Source organism: Rhinolophus sinicus, chromosome 17 (assembly GCF_057876585.1).
Source record: "Rhinolophus sinicus isolate RSI-liver-muscle chromosome 17, RSI-T2T, whole genome shotgun sequence".
Classification (NCBI taxonomy): Eukaryota; Metazoa; Chordata; class Mammalia; order Chiroptera; family Rhinolophidae; genus Rhinolophus; species Rhinolophus sinicus.
Window position 1 is genome coordinate 208473919 of NC_142517.1, and position 24826 is coordinate 208498744.

Consider the following 24826-nt stretch of genomic DNA (forward strand, 5'->3'; position numbering starts at 1 on the left):
TGTGTAAGAGGTGATTCATATTCTCATCAATTCTGGAAAGTCCTGAGCCATATACTTCCCCTTTTCCATGCTCTCTATTCTGGAATTCTGACCCTAACCCTAACGTGCTATACTTTCTCACTCTCTACTTTGTATTTACTCGGGTCTCTTTCAAATTTTCTGTTTTCTTGTTTCTCTGTGTTAAATTTCTTCAAATCCAGTTTTCAATTCTTTCTTCAACTGTGTTTAACCTACTTATAACCCACCTGTTGAGTTTTTCATTTTATTAATTATAATTTTATTTGTAAAATTTGATTACTTTAAAATATTCCTGGAAATGTTAATCGTCCCTTGTGAGCGATCGCTTTTATTCTTTCACTTCTTCAAATAAAAATTTGAAGAATTTTTTCTGGTCTGTATATGATAATTCCAATAGTTGAAGCACTTGGGGAACTAATGCTGTTGTTCGATGCTTTCACTGACGGTGGCTCCTTTCTTTGCGTGTTTTGCAGTTACTTTTGATTTCGCAGCCACCTGCACGTGGTCTGAGGCAACGCCCAGGAGTATGCTCTGGATGTTTTTGTCTGTAGAGGACTTGCTCTGCCAGCAGCCAGGGGCCTCACCACCCTGGACCGTCCGTATTTCCCTGAGTTCCAGGCTCGCTGCAGCCTCCTCCTGGTGGGTTGTAGAATGTACCTTATAGAATGTACCTTATAGAATGAGTTTCACTGACCAGAAGCTGAGAACATGGAAATCGAGCCAGCTGGTCTTTGAACAAACGTCCCCCAGAGTGTTCAGTGGTTATCAGTGGCTTTTCCGAGACTTTGCTGGATTTGGTGCTCCGATGACTTTGAATCTTGGCTAAGGCAGCATGATGGGTGAATTACTGTTTTCCTGAGAAAGCCACACTGTCAGGAAGAGATTGAAAGAAAGGAAGAAAGTGCTGTATGTATGGTGAAACAATACACACAGAAACATTCTTTATGGATGATGACATACTAACGGGATGACTCATAAATGACTTTTTTTTCCAGAAATGTTACTGAAAGAAGCCAATATCCAGTGGAAAGTCTTAAACATTTCAAGTGTTGATTTAAAAGAAAGATGTTAAACTTTACATTATCTAACCACTCAAGAGGATCTCAAACACTTATTCAAAATCGTTTTCTCCAGTGTTATGCTCAATGAGCATTTAAATGCAATCACATCAGCTCTAACAATAAGAGAAGAGATGAAATAACCTGAGGTAACCTCTGTTTATGCTGGATAGCGTGATAAAAAGCTCATTTTTTTCCATTTGAATAATGAACACAGTAGAGATGAGAAATTGTAATAACAACGTTAATTTTGTTGTTATTAAAATCAAGAGTGCGTTTTTTAATGAGTCAAGTCCAGGACATAAAACGGGCAAAATCAAATCCACATTGGCTGATTGAAACCTGTGTTCTGATCACAACTCTGCCACAGACTTGTCACGTGACTTGGGAAAGTCACTTCTGCTCTCCGGATCCCAGTTTGCTCAAATATGAAGGTTCTCTCTAGGGCTTTTCCTAGCCTTAGAATTGCAAGAAAAAAAGTTTTGGACTAATCTTTACTCCTCCTTATATTGCATATATATAATATAAGGAGCAGTAAAGATTGATCCAAAACTTTTAATTTTATATCCGATGAAATCCAGACTTTGAAAGGTGTGGGGAGTTTCTTTCTTAAAGTTATTCAGCTAGTTGTGAACCAAGTAAACAAACTCTTCAACAACAGAGGTTGAAACTATTTTGTTAGGAAGGAAGGAAGGGAAGAAGGAAGGAAGAGAGTAAGCTTCTAAAATTGACTTTTAAGTAACATAGTGAGAAGGAAAGTACCTGAAGCCCAATTGGCAGCTGCTGGTAGACATTATAAATATGCAGAGCGTCCCAATCTTCAGACGATAAGGTCCCTCTTGTGTTCAGCGATGTCCACAATGCAAATTTCAATTTCTATAAAAATGCAGTTAAAAAACTCCGTGAGTTGGTATTTAAGGGTGAGCTATGTAGTGCTCGTGCAGAGAAGTGGTTTTAAACTATATTAATTGCTGAGATATGGTGATACAATATTTCAGAACTTTTTGAGAGGCTTTGATTTAGAGAAAATGGAGAAAAACATTAAATGAAGGAAGAACTTTATAAAAATAAACTCACCATACTAGTGAGAAAATGAGGGACAACAGAGGGCATGGTTGTAGGAACAGGACATGGATGACTTTTGTCTTGAAACTTGCGGTTCTTTCCAGTTAGACGTTCACATTCCTCTCTACCTGTTTCCACAATATTTTCTCACTTTTACTTTTCTCACAAGTCTCCTCCTGCCTCCAAAAATTCTTGATATTTGATTTACTGAAAGTTGGCTCCTTCCTCCTATTGATGGCTCATAGTTTTAGATCAATTATTCAAAACATCTACAAGCATTTTACATTTCTTTCTATTTATCTGGCTTTGAAAAGAAAGCGTGTTGTTAGAGTTTTTCACACCACACATTGCATTTGTGGCGGACACTGTTGGTATCTATACACAATGACTGTTTGCCTCTTCTTCCATCCCGACAGATTCTGTTCAGAATGGCAATGTGCCCGCTCTCTTCTCAGCTTCCCTTGCAGCTAAGGGCTGTCCACGGGGCACATTCTGGCCATGTAATCAAATGAAAGCCCCCAGGGGAAGGCTTACTTTGTGTAATAAACGAGTTTTGTGAGATGAGTTCCTTAGTCCTCAGCCTGCCCTTCATCTCACCTGGAATGTGTGATGACTGGGGAGGATAGTAGTCATTTTGTGATTATGAGACTGAAAGGTACAAGCTAACAAATAACAAAGATGACAAAGCAGGAAAACAAAAGTAGCCTGGGTCCCCGTGAGTTTGTGGAGCTGCCATAATGCCCTTGGATGTCCTACCCTCCACCATTTTATTGCCTGAAACAAATAAACTCTCTTAAGCCCCTACTAAACAGGTTCCCTTTATTGAGTCAGAACAGAATTTCTGATATATAGAGTATACACATATTCTAACTGTTTTGCAGATTACTGTGTATGGTCAATTAGGATTTTATTTATAGCAGGGAGTAATGTCTAGAAGGAAACTGACATTCTCATGGTAATATAAATGAGTAATCTCAAAATGCTTTATAGTAAATGACTCTTCTTTGGATATCTTTCAAAGAAATAATCTTTATTATAGATAAAGCTTGTACATAAATAGATTTATTACAAAACTACTTAAGTTACTCAATTATCAGAAGTAACTTAAACGGTCAATAATCTGTAATGATAAGATAATTTGGTGTTCAACAGAGTGAAATGGAGTATGGCCTTTAAGACTTGTGTTTTTTGGGGTGACCGGTTAGCTCAGTTGCTTAGAGTACGGTGCTAACAACACCAAGGTTGCTGGTTCGATCCCCACATGGGCCACTGTGAGCGGCACCCTCCTTAAAAAAAAGAGAAAAGAAAAAAGAATTGTGTTTTTCAGAGATATTTTAATGGCAAAGAAAAATATGTGTGTTTCAGTATTAAGAAAAATATGCCAGATACAAACTATAGTTTTAATATAACAACTATGTTAAAATCCACCGGACAAAAGCAGAAAAGTATAAAATTCATTGTCATTGGTTGGTATATGTATGCTTACTTTATATTTCTTCATTAAGTTTTCCCGCATTTTCCAAATTTTCTACAAGGAGAAAAATCAGAAGAAAAATTATGTGTTTTTTCTTTAAGGTACCTTTCTATTTCTTCCTTTTTTTTCTTCAGAATTACATCTTTAACAGAAACCCTTTAGGCTGGTCTTAAATGGTGCAAAATGAACTATTCCACAACAAATCTGAGACTTTATCTGGGCACAAACTATAAGAAGGCCACTAGTTCAAGTCATACAAAAGGTTTGCTATTCAGCCTTAAAACACGTCTTACGAGAGATCTCACCCACGTCCAGTGCGTGAGCCCAGGCCTCTCCACATCGTGGCTCCTTGAGAAGCCTGCATCCTGTCTAGTTCCACCTGAATCCCTCTCTCTCCCTCGACTTCCGGTCTCTAGCAAAGCAGCTCTCCAGAAGCCAACCTTCTGGGTTTCTCGAACATCTTGGTTCTTGTTCCATCCAGCTCTGTCTCCTGACTCTGGAAGCAATAAAACTCTCCTTCCTGGTGCCAAGTGTATGGTCACCTACTTCCAGCAACTCTAGTCTCTCTTTCTCTCTCTCTCTCTCTCTCTCTCTCTCTCTCTCTCTCTCTCTCTCTCTCTCTCTCTCTCCTCCAAGGATTTCTTCCTCTTTCCCTGGGGCATGTGCGAGTTGTTTCATTTATTTTCCACCACCACAGAGGGCTCAGGGCTGCTCGTGGTTCTTCCTGGGACTAGAGAGCAATCTCACACATATGCAGCAAACGTCACCATGCACTGGAGAACACACGAGATGGTGATGGGTGGGGGAAAGGGCTCACTGCAGACAGACTGAAACCCAGAGTAGTTACACAAGAACCTTGACCTGGCGTGATGAAACTTCCACGTGCCACACTATCTGCCGTCCAGTTGACATACGGGAACTACTGAAGGTTTTCTTTCTGTCAACCTGATTCGAGACAAGAGATGCCACCATACTTAAAACTGTGGAGTGAGGCAACAGCCCTTTCGCTCATTAAGCTTTTTCTTTCTTTCTTTTTTTTAACTGACAACTCATTCTTCAACTATTTAGAGGAAAGGGTTGAGCCCTGACAAGTTATTCGTTTGGTGCAAATGTAATTGTGGTTTAAAAGGTTAAAAATAATTGCAAAAACTGCATTACGTTTGCACCAACCTAATACAAGTGTTCACGATGAGAAATATTCTAACAACAGGAATGAGAGCACGAATCAGTTTCCAGAACCCTGAGGCTGGTTGGTTGCCAAGGCCTTAGAAACACGTTCTGACTTTGTTATTGACTTTACACTGTCACTTTTTGTCCTTATTATTCCAACTCCAACTCTTATTTTTCAAGTTAATTGTTCTAGTACAGCAAGTTCACCAGGACCCCCAAGGGGCCTGACTTTTGATCCTCAAGCCTGCCGAGGCTGGCCCTAGACACTATGCTTTGTGAGGCTTGTCCACAGGTGAGACTTGCTTGAGACGGGGAACGGATTTATGGAGAAGCCCACTGCAAGGTAGATTCGGACCACTGGTTAACTTAAATCAGCTGGATTCAACATATACCAAATCAACAGCTTTGTAGATATGCCCGTCTTAACATTAAAAAAAAAAAAAAAAAAAAACATAAAAGAGGGGGTAATACAAGTATCTCCATTTACCCCCCGACACCTGCCTTCTGCCACGTTCCTTGTCCTGGAAATGCTGTAGGTGAGTAGGTTTCTACAAGGGCATGGGTGTGGGGACTCTGAAGACTCTGTGATGGTCCCAGGGTCTCAGAGACGCAGAGATTAGTTGTCAGTCAATAGTTCATCACAGTGTGGTCAACCTCTGAACCGAAACTGTGCATCTTTCCTACTAACTCTCTCGACCTCTTTGCCTCAAAGTCTTCCCAGGGACCCCTCTTCTGATCTAAGACTGAGTGTGCTATGCCTGTAACCACGGAAATGGTGGCAGAACTTTTAAGTCACCACTAGAGGAAGTCTTTGTCAAGTATTAGTCCCCATCATAACACAGGATATGGTCCATGTTTGTTTAGGAAATGTAGATGGATGGGTGACAGAACACACTAAACATCAAAGTCTTGAGTGATTAGCCCTCGGCAGTGATTTATATACGACTGATTTTTATTGATCTGTATTTGCCAAAGTATGCACAATATTTTGAAAATACATTTTTTTTTTTTTTAAATAAGGGAAAAAACCCCAAAGATGAAAGGATAATTCTAGGTCACCATGATCAATTTCTGTGCCAATGCAACAGGCTTGGAGCCTGAACATTTAAAAAGTCCTCACAGTTCCAGAATTGCAACATTTGTTTGGAAGGACAAAGGTGGCCCTAATTCAGGCTGTGACAAGATTGGCCTCAACGCCATTTCCCCACTTCAGGGCAATAAAGGGACGCAGAGGCTGAGTGGAGGAGAAAAGAGAGAAACCAGAGGTCTTGGTGAAAGTACAGTGACCATCTTTGTCCCCTGAATTATCCCAGAGTAAGGAAAGCGGCCATGCTCCAGGCTAAGAGGGATGACAGTTTACGCAGCCATGAGCCCTGCCACCTCTCACCACAGGCAGCGTTGGAATCGCCCTGGCCGGTGTGTGCTCCTGGTCCAGGCCACCGTACCCTGCAGGGAGCCGGGCATAGTGAGGGAGCTTTCTGGAATCCTGGCTACACCAACAGCCAAGTATGAAACTCCGAGTCAAGGCTCACGCCTGGCTTTCCAGGCCCTGAACAGATTAATAACCCTCGACCTTTCCCACACCTCCCCTCCCTGCTTTCCTGGGTCTGACCTGGAGCTCCTTCTTGAAGGATTTTGGCAGAATCAACAGTGATCTCTGGCAGAGTCTCACTGAATGCTCACCTGTCCGTAAGTCAATGCAGGCCCAGCACAGGGCTTGCTCCAACAAGCTGACCAAAGAATCCTCAAGCCCACGACAGCACAGCATTGTTCCAGAAAGAGACCAGTTAGGTTCTGGCAGACCCAGAGGACTTGCTTGCTTTGAAATAACTTCGCTTCAATAATAACAATGATAACAACTATAATAATAATAATAATAATGATAATAGAGAAAATGCCCAATTCTTGTTCTCAACAAGATTCAAGAAAACATAACACTTACTAAATTACAAGAAACCTCTCTTTAAAACACTAAACTATAAAACAAGGAGTGATGGTGTGAAACGGGAAGCCCAATCGCTGAACACAAAGATGAGCCGTCGCTGTGGAAAGTGAACCTGGACGGGCTTCCTGTGTGATGTGCGGCTTTGAGGCTTGTTTTTATGAGCGGCATGTGACAATTATAATCTGATTACTTCGCAGTAACACATCATACACAAATCCCTGTTTGCTTTTGAGAGGAGCACATGGTACAGAGGCCGCTGACGAGCAAGGTAACTTCTCTACGGTTTTTCTGAAATGCACCCATCACCTGCCTCTCAACCCCTGTCTTTCCATCAACGGCACTCCCAGGAAAATGTAAATGTGTGACTATGTTATTTCATTTGTTTCTTTTCTTGTTTGTTTTCTTTCTGACCAACTAGAATGTGATCCTCCCTGGTCTGTCTGGTTCACTTGTCAACCTGACCTAGCACCACCTATACCAGGTGGAGAGGCCGGATCAAGAAATGGTTGTGAAATGGACAAATTGAGTGGTGCGTCTGCTCATTCCTTATTCACGAGCGTCACTCAGGTGAGATGCCAACCTTCTTTTCAACATCACTTTGCCCTTGACACTCATTAAACTGGCTTTCAAACACAAGTGTGTGTTAGGGAAGGAGTAATGGAGGAGACGGCAGAAATTATAAACACACATGCAGAGATTGGACATGAACAAGATCTGTATTCCCGAGGGATGGTTGGGTCTGGGAAGAAACACGTTGCGGTCAGCTCCGTGGGTAAGACGAGACAGTCCCCAACACCACCACCTTCTCCTCCCTTCCATTCCCTCTCAGCACTGGGCAACCAAGTCCTGCAGTGAAAAAATCCAATTGTTTTAGTCTCGACTCATTCTTGGCAGACAAACATGTGAAAATGGATGTGTCAGTCATTTTCACGATTTCCGGGGTGGCTGCCAAGGAACCAGCAGGCCCATGTGTGGGAATCGACGTGGTAAGCGTGTACCTGCTATTTTTCCATTAACATTTACCCGTGTGGGGCTACAGCTCTACCAACATGCGGGACGATTGTATCTGTTTATATTACAATGCGTCAATTCCATCTTTTTGTTGTTGTCAAAAAAAAAAAAAAAAATGACACAGACGGCCCCTGTTGGTTATATTGTCTCGGTATGCCTTTGAACGTGCGGTACATTAGGAATATACAGTGGTCAGGCTGGCACCTCACCTTGGCCCCACAGATCGTGTGTGCCTGTCATCCTTCACCAGAATGAAAACCAGCCTCAACCAACCTGAGAACCACCCTGTTTTCCTGTTATGGATATTTGACTCAATAATAATATCAGGGGAGCTATGATTATCCCCATGTTACAGAGGAGGAAACTGAGGCCTTGCCCGGGTTTTGCAGCCGTAAGTGGTGGGGTTTGTTCCAAAGGCCCAGGCAGTTAATCCTCTGCCTTGCTGAGACTAGTGTGGATGCCATCCTAGTTATTCAGGGGTGGAGCTCTGAGCAAAAACAAAGAAACAAGCACACAAAACAGGACGCCCAGTTCAATTTGAATTTCACAACCACTGCAAAATTTTTTGGTGTAAGCATGTCCTATGGAATATTTGGGACATACTCTTATTTAAAAATTCTAGATATGTATCTGAATTTCAAATTTAATTGGACGTCCTGTATTTCATCTGTCTACCGCAGGCAAGAGAGGCATTGGCAGGGGATTGCCCATTTGGGTATCCAGAAGCCTGAGGGTTGGGGTGAAAGGTGGGGGGTCGATGAAGACAGACAGGGCAGTGCAGGCAGCCAGGAGCTTCATCTCATGCTGTCCCCAGCCTGACTCCTGGAGATAAGCTGATGGGGGCTCTGGGAGAAATGCTCACTCACGTCTACCATGCACACTCACACTCACCTGCACACACACGCACAATCACACATATGGCCACACCCTCACACACAAATAGCACACTCACACATACCTGCACAATCACACACACACACACACACACACACACACACACACACACACACACACACACACCCTGACCCTCTGCCTGGAAGGCCAGCCCATCAGAAGCAAGCTCCACACCCTGGTGGAGTTTCAGGGCCTCTGTTGGGCAGATGGGAAGCAAAGGCAAGTTGGGGGCTTCAGAGAACCCCACCTTGGCTGTAAAGCCCATTTTAAATTAGAGGGCGCGAGTGGGCATTGCCAGGGCCTAGTGTACCTGCTTCACCAGCACGTTCATCTCTGGATATGACGCGTGTCTGAGCCACTGGTTTTGTCTAGTCCTGCCCAGGTGGTGTCTGCAGAAGGGGCCCCGGGGTTCTGGGACATGGCTCGGTTTTCATTTTGCAGTGAGGAAACAAACCATTTCTATTACCTGTTTTTAGATGTACACGTACCCATGGACACACAGACCACTATGGAAACACACAGGTTTCAAAAATGATTCCAGGTGATTTATGTTGTGGTTGTTTAGATGACAACAGTGTCTATCATTTGGCCAGCAAACCCGCATTGTGTTTCATCACCTACACGGTAAGACTCTTAAACACCAGGACGGGTTCCAGTCACCTCGTGTCCAGGAGAGAGCTTTGTGCACATTGATTTAGTTTTCCGTTAGTTGACATGTAAGATCTGATTAAGCAAATTCTGTTTGGTCAAAATAATTCATACTGCTCCAGGCAACAGTATTTCTCAGCCAATTAATTAGGTGATTAATAACTATAACACATAATTGCATTCAAAGTCCATTTTTGCCATTCCCTAAACAGATGAGGTTTCATTGTTTATTGTTATTAATGGAAACAAATTGAGTTACCTTGGCTAAACAAAAGAGGGTGCAGACGGCACTGTGCTTTGGCCAAACGAGCCAGTATGCAGGCTTATTGCGTGCCAATCGCTCTCTATGTTATTTTGGTGGAAAAAGGAGATGTTTATTAAAACAAAATAAATATCAATGAAGCTGCGATTCACCTTTACATTACAATTTTGATTTGGAGCATACTCAGGATTTGGGGCTTGTTTGGGGCTGAGTAGAAATATATTTGAGGCCAAGTATATATTTTTAGAACATTCAAGAATACACACAATGAAAGAAAGATTAGGATATGCTTATTCAGGCAGCTCCAAAATTAGACGGATTAGATTATCAAGAATCTGTACAATATGATGAAAAATATATATGTAAACCAGGATAGTCTGCAGAATTAAAGTTGGCCCTTTTTCGAAAGAAACCATTGGACTTGTCAGTTGAACAACGAACTATGGATACGTGAAATGCAGACTTATTGGAACAAAGAAGTAACAGTCACGCATTCAAAATGTACGTATGGATGTGACTCACGTTGGCAATACCTGAAGCCACTCGGATAAGCCAGCCAGGTTACCCGGCATCGTCAGAGAGGAGCCCGGGTACGCGGCGCCATTGCAGAAAACACCCCGTGAGGACCCCTTGCAGACCCTGCCAGAAACACCTTTCAAAGCCAAACCATGTGGACAGGAACCTGAGAAGCTCGAGAAGTTTCTTGTTGAAGAGCAGAAATTCCAAAAACGAAGCAAATGTCCCTGTTACAAGCACCCTAAGCCCATCAGCCACGGACCTGTTCTTTCTGTATCCGGGTCAAGGCTGAAGAAGAGGAACGCTGGGCTAGGTGCTGGTGTTGGTCCCCAGCCTGGTCACACTATGGCTGGATGCTGCTGGTCTTTGGTTATATTGGGCAAAGAAACCTGGGTTCAGTAGGGGTGCGCGTGTGTGTGTGTGTGTGTGTGTGTGTGTGTGTGTTATTGTGTATATATATCTACATAGATATATATAATAGATATAAATATTCATCTTTAATGCAATTCATTTTAAAAAGTCGTCCTTGACTGCCCACACTAAGTTCAGAAGACCGAAGGAGATGGGGGTGTAGGTCACGTCTGTCCTTACCTGGTGCAAGCTGCGGGGCTGGACTGAGGCATCCCATGGCTCCTGAGACAGCTGCTACCAGTCAGCGAGGCTGGGAGCAGTCTGTGTTCCTGTGAAGGTGAAGACCCTGCGCCCGTGGGGCCTCGAGTGCTGACCTCACCAGGCGAGCATCCCTGGGATACGCCACTTGGTGGAGTCCTGGTCACGTTCGGGCCGCTCAGGAGATCGTGGGTCTCTCTCTGAGATGTCTCAGGTTGACCCCCCTCATGGGTTTCTTGATTATTGAAGTCCTGGCTATCTTGATGTGATTCTCCTGCCTTCACCACCCCTGAAACTTCAATGAAAAGCCATTTCTCTCAGGTCACCATATGGGTGAAACATTTTACCTGGGGATGGATACAGACTCTTGCTGTCAGCAGGACCTGGGTTCAAACCCCCGCTCATCCACTGATAGGCGGGAGAGCCTGAAAACCTTGGTTTCATGGGTGGCAAAGATGCAAATAATAACAGCGTCAAGCCCATGAAGCTTTACGTGACCCAAACGAGACACTCCATGGTGAAGTGTGCAACATGGAGCCTGGCACGTAAAACGCATCAATCATTATTATCAGCATGGAGCGAGAGTATGGGTGATTCAAGGTGGTGGGGGAGGCAACAGAGAAGGTTCCATTATCTTCCTGAGCTCAGAATATTTCCATGTTAATTTTGAAAAGTTAGCCAACAGAACAAACAATTATCTGCAGAGCCCTTATATGTGCCAAGCATAACTCAAGGAGTTGGGCAAGATCATGCCCTGCCCTCAAGAATCTTAATTCTAATATTAAAAGCAAAGAAAATTTCACTCATGTAGAGGTACAAACACTTGGGGGCTGTGGAGGGAATGAGTTTTGCAAATCCCCTCCAGTAACCAACCCACGTTGCCTGGGTTTTGCCAGAAATCACCAGCTCTTGAACTTGGATGTAATTGCTCACCATTGGAGCTGGAAAAACGCAGACAGCATCCTGGAATGCTGCCAAGGAGGAGAGACGGAGTTTGAAGGACAATCCACCTCCCACCAGAGCTGTCTGTCTTTAGGAAATCCCTTCTGTTGGGAGCTAAGAGGGTGGACATGAGAATGTCACTCGGTGGGGAAGAGAGAGAGCTAAAGCTCAGAGCCAGCATTTCTGAGGTCTGTGGGGAAGGGGGATCTGTGAGGGCTTCAACACAGAATACTCTCTCAAGGCGAGAGATTAGAAAGAGCAGTGTCCCCCACGTCTTGCTCTGGCCAGTTTAAGGAGCAAGTGGGGGAACTGTCCTGACAAGGAAGATGCCTGGCACTGGCCGCGCACTAGGCTGTGACTCAGCTGCAGGTCCTGTGAGTCACAGGATATGAAACAGAGAGGGGCAGAGGGCAGGGGCGGGAGGTGGGCGGGACATGGCCACGAGTCCGAAGCAGAGGAGAGAAAGGGGATGTGTTCGTTTCTTAACATCCATCAGGCGACTTTTCAATGACATGGATCAGTGACCAAGTGGCTTTCCCTAGAGACCAGAAGCACCGGGTTTCGACTGGGGGAATCCGAAGGCAGTGAGATAGAAAATCAACTGAGAGTGCATGTTTCAGTTTGTCACATGTGGCAATTGACCTGGGTCTTTGAATAATGGCAAACTGTGGTTGCATGTTAGAAAAGCGTTAGTTTGCAGCAAAAGGAAAGGAGCTATTCGGCGCAAACTCCACTCACTTCAGAAAGAAGTAACACACCCAGAATCCTCTTTACTGGCAGCCAGAGCAACGTGTCAGAACAGGCCCTGGCTGGAAGTGTGAACACACAGATGTTGGGCCTGCTGATGCTTATCTGTAACAGGAGCAAGTCACACTCAGCCCTCAGCCGATCCCCTCCCCTCCTGGAAATACCATAAGGACCAGTGTTTGGAATCCACTGGATGCAATAGGCGGATGAAAGGCTCATGACATTTGAGTTCTTAAAACTTCCCCTGACAGTACTCTGGTTAGGGGACACCCCAGGAACACACCATGAACAGAGACCCGTGCACCATGGCTATTTGGGGCTGAGTTGGGGTTAGAGACGGATAGATGCCAAAAAACGACAGATTCAGATAAGAAGGGAAGTTTCAGATCAGAGTCAAAATTAATTCACTCAACCAATACTCACGTCTTCTGCACACACTTTGCCCAAGGTGCTGGGCTGTGTTTTCAGGGGATGAATGCTGAAGCACAAACAGGTCAAGGGACTCCTAACTCAGTAACGTCAGGATCAGGTTCACATACATTATAACGCCAGAGGCTGGGGCCTGCTCTACTCAGGCCACAGCAGGCAACCAGGGAGTAAAACCATCCCGGGAGGGGTGCCTCTGTGCGAGACCTCAGCCCAGCTGCTCCCTCTCCCGCGGCTCTCAGGAGTCAGGTCTGGCTTCCCAAGCTGGCCCGGAAGTTGACACACGACAGACCCTCCATCAAGGCCAGGTCCAGAAGGGCCTCAGCCTGTCATCAGGAGGGTGGAGGGAAGCACACAGGTGTGCAGGGCACAGCGTGACACAGGGCTCCTTCCCTCCCTGAGCTGGACATGGAAGCTCGAAGGCTCCTTCCAGCTCCTCCTTCCCAGTCTCCAAGAGTCTTGAACTGGAAGCAGAAGCAGACCATTGCTCATTCGTGAACACCCTCAGTTCTGGGCCTGAAACTACACGTACACATGTCCTTTGCTTGGAAAAATTCAGAAACAAAGAAAATTTTAAAATAATCTTTTTTTTTGTTTTATGCTTTCACGCCACATCTTATCACATGAAAACCCTAGCGTTTTCAACACCAGCAGATGTTTTCTTGCAGTTATTTTTCCCCCTCAAAGACTAGCTTAAAGCATCCCACAGAGCAGCACAAAACAGAAAAATAAACCTACACCCTCAGCAGTTCAGCTTTTCCATCTCCTGTAAGAAACCGGAAGAAAATGAAAATAAAACAATGTGTCAAGCTGCTTCTCCCCCAGCACAGCCCGGCTGGGCAGTGGTCATCTCAGGTACCAACACTTGGCTCCTGAAGGAATGGCCGGCTTGTGAGCTGGGACCGCTGCAAGGTCAGAGGTTGTGTCTGTTCAGGGCACCACTGTACCTGAGAACCTGGATGGGCACGTGACGGGCACACCCTCCACTTAGAAGGGATTTGGGAAGCAGAGCACAGAATAGCCATCTGTCACAGACGAGCTGCTGGACTCGGACACTCAGCTAATCGTACCTTGAGAATAGCACTTAACCATTTTAAAAACACGTGAGGGTGTGTTCTTCACATTATCCCCAATGTGAGATTGTAACTTGGACAGGGAAGGTGTCAAAAAAGCTAAGTAACTGGCTTAAAGTCCAGAGAGAGTGAAAGCTTGATTATGCTTTCTTAGGATTTATCAGTATCCATCAATATTTACTGATGTTCTTTTTGTTGTTGTTGATCTCTCCCATGAGAATGTAACACATATCAGAAAGAACTGTATCTGTTTTGTTTGCTGCTGTTTCTTTAGCATCTAGAATAAACTGTGGTACTTGGTAGCCACTGAATAAAAATGTGCTATTACTTTTGTTATCATTGTCATTATGATGCTCAAGGAAAGCTTTCTGAGGAAAAGCCATCTGAGTCAAGATGCAGAGGATGAGGCACAGTAAACAAGACCAAGGGCAATGGGTAGAGAATTTCTGGTAGATGGAATGACATGTGCAAAGGCCCAGTGGCAGGAAGGAAATGGGGAGAGAGAGAGGTTGAGAAAAGGCCAGTGTAGCTGGGACAGAGAGAGCAAGGAGCACAGGGTCTGGAAAGGGGCTGGACTCCTCTGTGACCCCGTGACACACGCATTCCACAGCTGCTATCACAACACTCGTGGACTGTAGCAACAGCTGCCCCCATGGTCTGACCCCGCCCCCACACACACACACATTCTCCTCACTGTGACCAAAGCAAAGCCAACTTTTAAAAATTCAGATATGCTCAAATTCACGTCTTAAAGTCCTCTAAGACCTTCATAACTGGTCCCATGCGACCCCACCAGGTCTGCGCCTCACCAAACAGCCAAGGCAATCTTAAGGAATAAATATAGGAGACTTAAACTACTAGCTGTCAAAACCTATTAAGCTGTACTTAAGAGATGTAGCACTGATGTGTGAAAAGATATACAAATGGACTGATAAAGTCCAGAAACAGACCACATATATCTAGTCATTTGATTTATGGTAAAGGCAATGTGACAAACAAGGGAGTTGGTAGGTTAATAAACTTTTCAATAAATGTTGCTGGGTTGATTGGTTTTTCTGTATGGGAAAAATGTATCTTGATTCCTCTATCATATATAAAAAAATCAATCCTATATACACTGAAGATCCATATGTGAAAGATAATATAATAACACGTTGACAAGAAAACAAAAGAGTGCATCTTTATGACTTTAGAATAATCAAAGATTTAAAAAATAGGATACAAAGATCACGAACCTTCAAGTAAAAAAATTCAATAAGTTGAACTATATTAAAATTAAGAATCTCTTTTCATCAAAAGGCACTCTTAGGAGAGTGAAAAAGATGACACAGAGACAGAGAGAAGATATTGGCAATACATATCCCCCACCAAGGACTCATTTCAGGAATAAAGAACACTTATACAGCAATAAGCTACAGAGAGAAAACCCAACAGAAAAAATCAGCAAAAAACTTGGATACTTCACAAATGCACATATTCAAATGACATACGAGCATGTGAAAAGGTGTACAGTTATATTAGTCATCAAAGAAACCACAAAGAGATAATAGTACATATGCAACAGAATGGGGGGAAAGACAGGAATACTGAGTATTTGGTGAAGATACAGAGCAACTGAAAACTCAGATGCACTGCTGGTGGGAGGGTAAATGATATAACAATTTGGAAAAGTGATCATCAGACTTTAATAAGCTGACTACGTATACCTCACGACCCAGACATTCCACTCCTTAGTATATCAACAGAAATGTGCACATGTATTTACCAAAAGACATTTACTAAAATATTCCTAGAAGCAGCATTCATAGAGCCCCAAATTGGATAATGCTATCCACATGTCCATCAACGTAGAATGGATCAATAAACAGCCGTATATTCACAGAGTGGACTCTTACCCAGTCATTAAATGAATGATCTACAATTTCATTCAAGAATATCATTAAAATCTCACAAATATAATATTCAGTGAAATAAGCCATACACAGAAGAGAATATATCATATAATTCAATTTCAGTTAAAATGTTAAAACAAGGCAAAACTGTTAATACTCTGTGTTGCTATAAGTCAAGCTCGTGTTTTCCCTCAATTAGCAGTTACTGGTGGGAATACGAAAATGTCTTCTGAGGTTGCTAGAAATGTCACTTTTCTTGGTCGCCGGATTGGTTACATGGGTGAGTTTTCTTTTGTGAAAGTGTATCTAGTTGTCCACTTATGACATGAACACTTTTCTACATTTATACTCTACGTCAATAAAAAGCTCAGTGTGTGTGGACTGTTGTGTACCTTGATGTTGGTGGGAGTAAAGCACATCTACATATGCTACAAAAATGCATAGAAGTAAATGCATGAACACACAAACAAGTGCATATGAAACTGACAAAATCTGAACAAGGTCAGCACAGGGTCATTGTTAGCTTCCTGGCTGTGACATTAGAGTCTACTGTGCAAGATGTTAGCCTTGGGGGAACAACCCAGGCTCTCACAACAGCATATCACTCTAGTATATCTCAAAATAAGAAGTATTTTTTTAAGTGTGTGTATGTGCCTAGAAGTGGCCTTGAAAAGATGTAAAGCATAATATTAGCAGTGGATTAGGGTGGCGAGTAGAATTAGGCAGAAGAAGGAAAGGTGAATTTGCCCCCTTGCTCAGCATATAATGTATCTTTGAATCTTCTGCAATAAGAATGTATACATGTATTACTTGTGTGTACTTTTAAAAACCCATTTCTTCCCCAAAAGTCAAAATAAAAAGAAGTTTTTAACTCTCCCAAACCACTGGACTGTGGGGGCCGGCTCAGCAATAGAAAGAAGGCGCCTGTCTGATGGCTGCACAGGGGAAGGACCTTTCACAGGGAAAATGGCGACTGTCCTCCACTCTTCACTTTGAAGCCACACACCTGTCTCCCCCCCCCCCCCTTATGTCTCTGAGGCCCCCAAGTAACTGTCCCTCTACTGCAGCCCAGGATGAGTGCCTGCAAGCGAGTCTGTGAGTGGTCCATTTAAGAGGATGTCTGGGTTTCCTGCAGCCTTCTGTCCCTCCTGGATGGTCGGAATCCCCACTATTTTTCACAGCCAGATGTTGTAGGGGCTCCTCGTCCCGGCACCAGTACCCCGGGCTGGGGAGCCTGGTGTGAGCCTGGGGTCTCTCGCTCCTCTGGGGGGAAGCTCCACTGCCAAGATATCCCTCCTGATTCTCAACAGCCACATGGAGGTTTGAGGCCCGTTCCACATCTCTGACCCTCCTACCAGTTTCGATGTGGCTTCTTCTTTATATTTTTAATTATAGGACATCTACTTTCTCTACGAGCAGCTAGCCCCACCTCCATGCACTCTTTCATGGAAAACTATCAGAGTCCACAGGCCCCAGGTGGGCAGTGACTGGCCTCGGTGTGCTCTGAGACTTTTGCTGAGTAGATCCAGGTTCAGTACTGGCACCAAATCAGAATCTACGTGAACCTGGTGACCACCATCCCTCCCACTCTAGTGATTCCCTGAGACCCCGCCTCACTCAACTCACATACTGCAAGAGGCTTTATCAGTGGCTGATGCTTAAGAGAGCTGACAAGTGGCAGCAGGCATTGGGGTGTCCTGGCTTTTTGCAGAGCTACCCCAGGCCCAGTACTGGTGTCAGCCCTCCTCGGTTCACAGTGTGGCCTCTCCCACATGCCTCCCATGAGGCCACAATATACTTGGAGGATGGTTTCAGACCACAGCAGCGCACTACCTAATTAGCCCCACAAGCGGCACACAAAAATGGCTATCTCAACAGGCACCAGAGCCCATGGGGTGAATCCCACTTAGTGAGGTCAGCCCCCAGCAGAGCAGCCTAGTTGTGATTGTGGCCCAATCCCACATCAAGTCAGGCTGAGAGTCAATCCCATCCACTGAGGTGCCAATAGCAATCAAGGCTCAACTATAACAGGAGGGCACACACAACCTACATTAGGGACACTCCTGGAGCAGCTGACCAGGGAGATTGTGCAAGGGCCCCACAGGGCAGCTACTACATAAGGCCACCTGGCCAAGACTCAGAGACATAGCAGATCTACCGAATACACAGAAACGAACACAGAGAGGCAGCCAAACTGAGACAATATGTCTCAAATGAAAGACCAGGAGAAAGCTCCAGAAAAAGAACTGAATAAAATAGAGGCAAGCAACCTACCAGATACAGAGTTTAAAACAATGGTTATAAGGATGCTCAAGGAACTTAGCGAGAACTTCAACAGAGAGATAGAAGCATAAAAAAGGACATAGAAACCATAAAAAAAAAAAAAAAACAGTCAGAAGTGAAGAATACAATAACTGAAATGAAAAATGCACTAGAAGGAATCGATCACCAGCAGACTAGATGAAGCAGAGGATTGAATCAGCAATTTGCGATTAGGAAGTCAAGGTAGCAGAAAACACCCAACTGGAACAGCAAAAAGAAAACAGAATCCAAAAAAAGAAGGATAGTTTAAGAGGCCTCTGGACAACATCAAACATAACAACATTGCCATCATGAGGGTACCAGAAGGAGAAGAGAGGAAGCAAGGGATTGAGAACCTATTTGAAGAAATAATGACTGAAAACTTTTCTAACCTGGCAAGGGAAATAGACATGCAAACCCGGGAAGTGCAGAGGGTCTCAAACAAGATGAACTCAAACAGGCCCACACCAAGACAGATTATAATTAACATGGCAAAGGTTAAAGACAAAGAGAATCCTAAAAGCAGCAAGAGAAAGGCAACTAGCAACTTATAAGGGAGCCCCCATAAGACTGTCAGCTGATTTCTCAATGGAAACTTTGCAGGACAGAAGGGATTGGCATGAAATACGAGTATTCAACATGATGAAAACCAAAGACCTACAACCAAGATTACTCTACCCAGCAAGGCTATCATTTAAAATCGAAGGACAGATAAAGAGCTTTCCAGTCAAGGAAAAGCTAAAGGAGTTCATCACCACCAAACCAGTATTACAAGGAATCTTAGAGGGACTTCTTTAGAACAGGACAAAAAACAAGATCAAAATTATGAATAATAAAATGGCAACAGCTACATAATTATCAACGATTACTTTAAATGTAAATGGATTAATGTAGTAAATTTTATTTACGACTTTTATAATATCCAACAATCCTTTCATAACTGGTATAAATGCAAATTGATTATGTTGCATTATCTTTGTATACATTGCTGGGTTCCATTGTCTAATATTTTGTATCCACATGCATGAATTCCATAGGCCCAAATAGTCCTTTTCTGCACTGTCATAGTGTTATATTAGTATCAGCTTATGATGACTTCATAGAATGAGTTTGGAAGTAGTTCCTCTTGGTCTATTGTCTCACAGTTTGTATAAAGTTAAAATAATTTGTTCCTTAAAAGTTTGGTAGAATTAGCCTGTGACCACATGGGACTCATGTGTTAAAACTGTAAATACGTAAGTCTTTGATGTAGCAACCCCAATGTTAGCAATCTATTCTATTGATATAAAAAGCACACTATACAAAGTTCTGTGCATAAGGGTATTTATGCCAGCATTTAAAAACATTTGTAAACAACCTAAATGCCTATAAGCAGTAAGATTGTTAAATATATATTTAACCACAAATTATAAGACAACGATTATAAAAGATTCACTTAATTCTCTATGTTTATATCTGGAAAGATGTCCAAATACATTGTCAAGTAACAAGTAATTTTGCTATAAAGAAAAAAAGAAAGAGCAGAGAAAAGAAAGAAAAGTTGGTAGTGTGACCTACATTGGTTCATCCACGTGTACATGGATGAACCAAACAGCAAAGAGAATTTATTTGAGCAAAGAACATGTACACATCCATAATTTTTGCCCCAAAGTATTAGCAGAGTAAAGTAATTAAAGCTATGGGCTCTGGAGCCAAACATTCATGTTGAAATCTCAGCTCTAACTCGTCCTATGGGACCTTGGGCAATTTATTAACTTCTCTGTGCCTCGGTCTCCTCACCTGTGAAACAGGGATAAAAACAGTGCCTAACTCAGAGTGCCATTTTGTGAATGAACTGAATTAAGCGATATTCCTAACACATAGTAAGCACCGCACAAATGGTGGTACTTATTATTATTATTGAAGTACTAATTATTTAAGAATATTATTCAAGTTATTCATCATTTAAGTGTTTATGATTATTCAGGTGGCATTGTTTTAAAAGCTTGATGGAAGGAGGGATAGCTGGCTATTAACTATTTTTTAAACACGTTACTATAGTTTTTGAATAATGTCAATGAATATGATTTATTTATGTAACTGAAAGGAAAACAGTAGAACAGAAAGAAAAGAGTCCACCAACTGTATCAACTATGAGGACATACTTTCTGGGAACAGCTGAGGCTCTAGGCAGACAGATAAATCCGTGATAGCTTTGATATTTCTCAAAACAGAGCATTTAAATGAGTCACAGCCGCTCCTGTAGCTTTTTATCATCCCCAAGTTGGAATCTGTATCATTCCTACCCCAAATTGTCAGCAGTAACATGCTCACTTCCTGACATAGTAATTAGGAGCCCAAATAAATGAGCGTTTTCATTTCCCAAAAGCACGGCTCTGGAATGTGAGCCCGGAGCCACGATTCCTGTCTCCAGGGTGACACAGCTTTTGGGGACAGAGTGACTGGACTCAGACCACCCTGGCCCTGCCACGTCTGCCCTATTGGCAAGTCAATCCACTTGACAACCTTGGTTTGGAGAATTGTTCCTTCCTGGTAGGGGCTGCTGTGAAAGTTTCAGGAGATAAAATACGTGCACAGGGTTTAGCAGAATGCCTGGCACAGAGAATGCACTCAAATATAATGAAGATGATGGAGGCTGATTCCCAGGATTGTGGCGGCATGCAAAAAAATGGTGGATTTGGATCAATAGGAATTTAAAACTTCATAGTTCAAAATCAGTTTACAGAAGAGAAAAATACAAATAGGATGAAAATGGTTCAACGAAGAATTTTGCATCTCAAGTCCACTAGAAAATATGCAGAATAAAAAACACTAATAGAAGAAACTGCATGGGCAGATAAGAGCTGTACAGAAGTGTTTCATTGCTCTTGCCACCCTCCAAACATCCTAAATGGGGTTTTGATCTCTCTGCATCCTTATCTCTTCCCTAAGAGAAGAGGACCATTCAGAGAAGCAAAGTAGGGGTGCTCACTCAGCTGCCCCCTTTTCCTGTAGGGAGCCAGATGTCTGCAGGGGGTGATTCTCCTCTGCTCATCCATGCCAGGACTCACCGGCAGTGCCCACAGCTGGGAAGTTCTGTCTGTCCATCTGTCCAGCCTCTACTGCCCAGGATACAAAGGAGGGGTGTCGCTGAATTCCTACTTCAGTTCGCAGGCCATGTGGCTGCCACATGAAGCTGCCTCCTCCACCTCCATCTTCATTAAGAATAGAGGTGCTATTTTAGCCTTTCTGTCCCTCTGGTCTCATTTTTGAAATTGTTGGGATGGAGGGAAGAAATATAACTGCTGTTTATTGAGCCCCTTTAGAAATTTCAGTCAGACATGCAGGAGAAGATGCTCAATGTGACAGCTAATCAAACAAATCCACATGAAAACAAAAGTGAAAGGCCACGCCCACCTGACCACCTGTTCCAGGTGGAGTGGGAAAAGTGGGTGGTGCGCTGACACCAGCCGATGGTGCAGTTGGGTCCTGATTGCGGGAGTTTTAAAACTGTCAGGATTCTTTGAGTGGTGATTTCACTTGCAGGACTCCACCCCAGGGAGGGACAAAGATTCACACACAAGCTTTCCCTTATAGCATTGTTCAAAAGAGTAAACTTCAGGGCCGGCCCAGTGGCTCAGGCGGTTGGAGCTCCGTGCTCCTAACCCCGAAGGCTGCCGGTTCGATTCCCACATGGGCCAGTGGGCTCTCAACCACAAGGTTGCCAGTTCAATTCCTCGAGTTTCGCAAGGGATGGTGGGCTCCACCCCCTGCAACTAGGACTGAAAGGACAACAACTTGAAGCTGAATGGCACCCTCCACAACTAAGATTGAAGGACAACAACTTGACTCAGAAAAAAGGCCTGGAAGTACACACTGTTCCCCAATAAAGTCCTGTTTAAAAAAAAAAAGAGTAAACTTCAAAACAATCGAAATGCCCAGCAAGGGAGAATGGCTGTATAAATTATGGACCAGCCACAGGACAGACTGCAACAAGCCCATTAAAAAGAGTGCTTGGAAAACATTTCGTCACATGCCTGCAATGTAATGTTAAGCAACAACAAAAAAATGTGACATTATCAAGAAAGTATAACTCTGCTTAAATACTCGATCTCGGGAAGGAGATGGTAAAAACTGCAATGGGATTTCTGTCCTGAGGGCTGGGGTTGCAGGTGACTTTGGTTTTGCCTCTGTACTTTTGTACCTTCTCCACATTATCTGCAAGGTGAACATACTTAATAAAAAGAAAAATCATAAATTAATCCCGTCTGAAATGGAGGAAAATACAGGTCTGTAGAAACAGAGAAGATAGAGAACTGGCCTGGGCTGGTGCTGGGGCCTGCCCGGGAGAAGGAAATTTGAAAACAAAAGGGTTCAGCTGTCGGTACATATTCCACGGGGGAGATGGCCTTGGAAAAACACATAGAGATGAGTAGGGAGCCGCAGTGTGGAGGAAACTGATCTCTCGCCCATTTGGGGGCAGAACGGTGCCCTGAGATTGAGACACACAGTGCTCTGTCTCCATGGTCAGGGTCCACCTGTTAGGAGGTCTTGCTTCACTTCTGCACCACTTACGAACCCCTCACCCACGTCACCGGGATCAAGTGCCCACACCCCCCTGCTCCTCCGTTAGACTCCCCAACCAGAGCCACAGAGCCTCGGAACTAAGTTTTCTCTGTGGCCAGAAGGGGGCGCTATGGTGCAGGGCTGGCCTCCGAAAGTCATGAGCCTTGGGTTCAAGCTCTCTTTTTGTCCGGTAACCTGCGAAATCCACGTGGAGAACCTGTGGACGTAAACACCTTCCTCACAGGCTTCCTGTGGGATCAAATAAAGCTGTTTTGCACAAGTGTTTGTAGCCTGACAACAGATCTGCGAATACGAGGGTCCATTCATTCTCCAGTGCTTTCTTTATGAGTCATAAATTGCCAACATCTGCTTTCCCCAGCCTTTCACCTCTCAAAGATGTCTTGGCCTCCTGTTGCTTGTGGTACTGTGACCCTGGCCTAGCCCTGCTCTTGACCTTTGGGCTCCGGAGGCCTGTTCATCCCAAAGGCCTGTTGGAGTCTGCAGTTGACTCAGTTTGACCACAGGGCCGGGCTCTGGCGCCACCCACAGCCTAGGAGGGAGGGCCTTGGATACCTGGCCAGGTGCTCCTGAGCTCAGCAATCAACTTCTTGAACCAGAGCCTGCCTCAGGACTAAAGGCCAAATGAACATTCTTCTGTGGGGAAAAGCCCTGACACCTGCTTGCTGTCTGCGCTCCAGGTCGTCCTCCTGCTTTGATTTTCATCAGGGACCCAGCTCAAGGGTTCGGACCTCTCTGTCACTATTGGTTATTGCCCTGAGTCTGGCTCAGAGCGTCTCTGTACAGTTGCGCAGTATGTGCACTGCACACCCCGAGGTGGGGTTGTTCATACTATAGTCTACAAAGTGCAAAAAGAAAAAAAGAAAAAAGGCCTGAATGGACACAAACAGCAGCCCTGCTCCACTGCAGCAATCAAGCCATGTGACCCATGGCCCTGGCTGGTTCACTAAAGGTCCTGGCCTCTTCTATCTGTGACACAGGGAAGACCTCAGAATCTCTATGAACCGTGGTTTCCTCGACTGTAAAATGAAGGGTTACGTTAGCTGATTTCCCTTTTTTTAATTAAAGTTTATTGGGGTGACAATTGTTAGTAAAGTTACATAGATTTCAGGTGTACAATTCTGTATTACATCATCTATAAATCCCATTGTGTGTTCACCAACCAGAGTCAGTTCTCCTTTCATCACCATATATTTGATCCCTCTTACCTTCATTTCCCACCCCCCTCCCCCGCTTACCCTCTGGTAACCACTAAACTATTGTCTGTGTCTATGAGTTTCTGTTTCTCATTTGTTACTTCAGTTGATTTCTAAGCCCGCTTACCTAGACATGCCAAACTGTACGAGTTACTTGGTTCTAGACTCTTTCACACCTCTCTTCACCTACCTGGGACAATAGGTCCTGGCCAATGTCCTGAGGTCACCAGATGTTTGCCTGTGCGCAGCCTGGGGACTTGGATCCCCGCTCTGTCCTTCCCCAAATGCAGTCTCAAACCTGCTGCTGTTCTTGGCGTCTCCCTTCCCCCCACACAGGACGCACTTCCTCAAGGCCCCACTCACAGGTGTTTCTACCCCACTGGGCTCTCGCCTTCACACTGTGCCTCCTGGAGGGGGCACCTGTTCACAGGGAGGAGCAGGGAGGCTGTGGAGATGGGTGGGAAAGGTCCAGAGACTGGATCAGAGAACTCGTGGCTAGAAACCTGTGTCCGGGCCATGTGGTGCCTGTGTTTGCTCTAGCAGAGGTGATTTCAGGTTCAATAAGTCAGGAGGAAAAAATATTTAGGGCAGGTGGCCTCTTGGTGCCTTACAATTGCACATGTGACCTGCTTCCCCCACCTCACCAAGATGGCGACTGCATAAGGTCAACTCTGACGCCAGCCAGGTATCCCACCATCCAGCAGGTAATGTGCCCCAGACACCTTGGGAGGAAGTGGAGCAAGTGTGAGGACACTCTCCCAGAGTCAGCTGGCAAGAACCCCAAGCGCCGCTGCTCCCAGTTCTGAACCCCTGGGCTCCAAGGAGCCTGTGTCTGCTCCATAGGGACCCTTTAAGTGGGGCTGACATGCACGCACCTTGTACATACAGCTGGAGGATGGCCTGCAGAGAGAGAGGCTGAGAGGACGGGCAGGTGTGCCCAGTCAGGTCCGGGAGGGCCGCATATGCCATATTTCAAATTTTATCCTGAGGGTACGTCAGATTCTCTAAGGCATGAA

The 24826-nt window shown here is 44.3% G+C and overlaps 1 long non-coding RNA gene across 1 annotated transcript; it reads right to left on the reverse strand.

The window, feature by feature from the left end:
• Positions 1-269: 269 nt before the first annotated feature.
• LOC141568508 (uncharacterized) lies at positions 270-24130 on the reverse strand. The gene is made up of 3 exons (XR_012491670.2): positions 24001-24130; positions 1839-1952; positions 270-887 (listed from the first exon to the last, which is right to left on the reverse strand). It is a non-coding gene; the product is annotated as an uncharacterized LOC141568508 (long non-coding RNA).
• Positions 24131-24826: the final 696 nt, after the last annotated feature.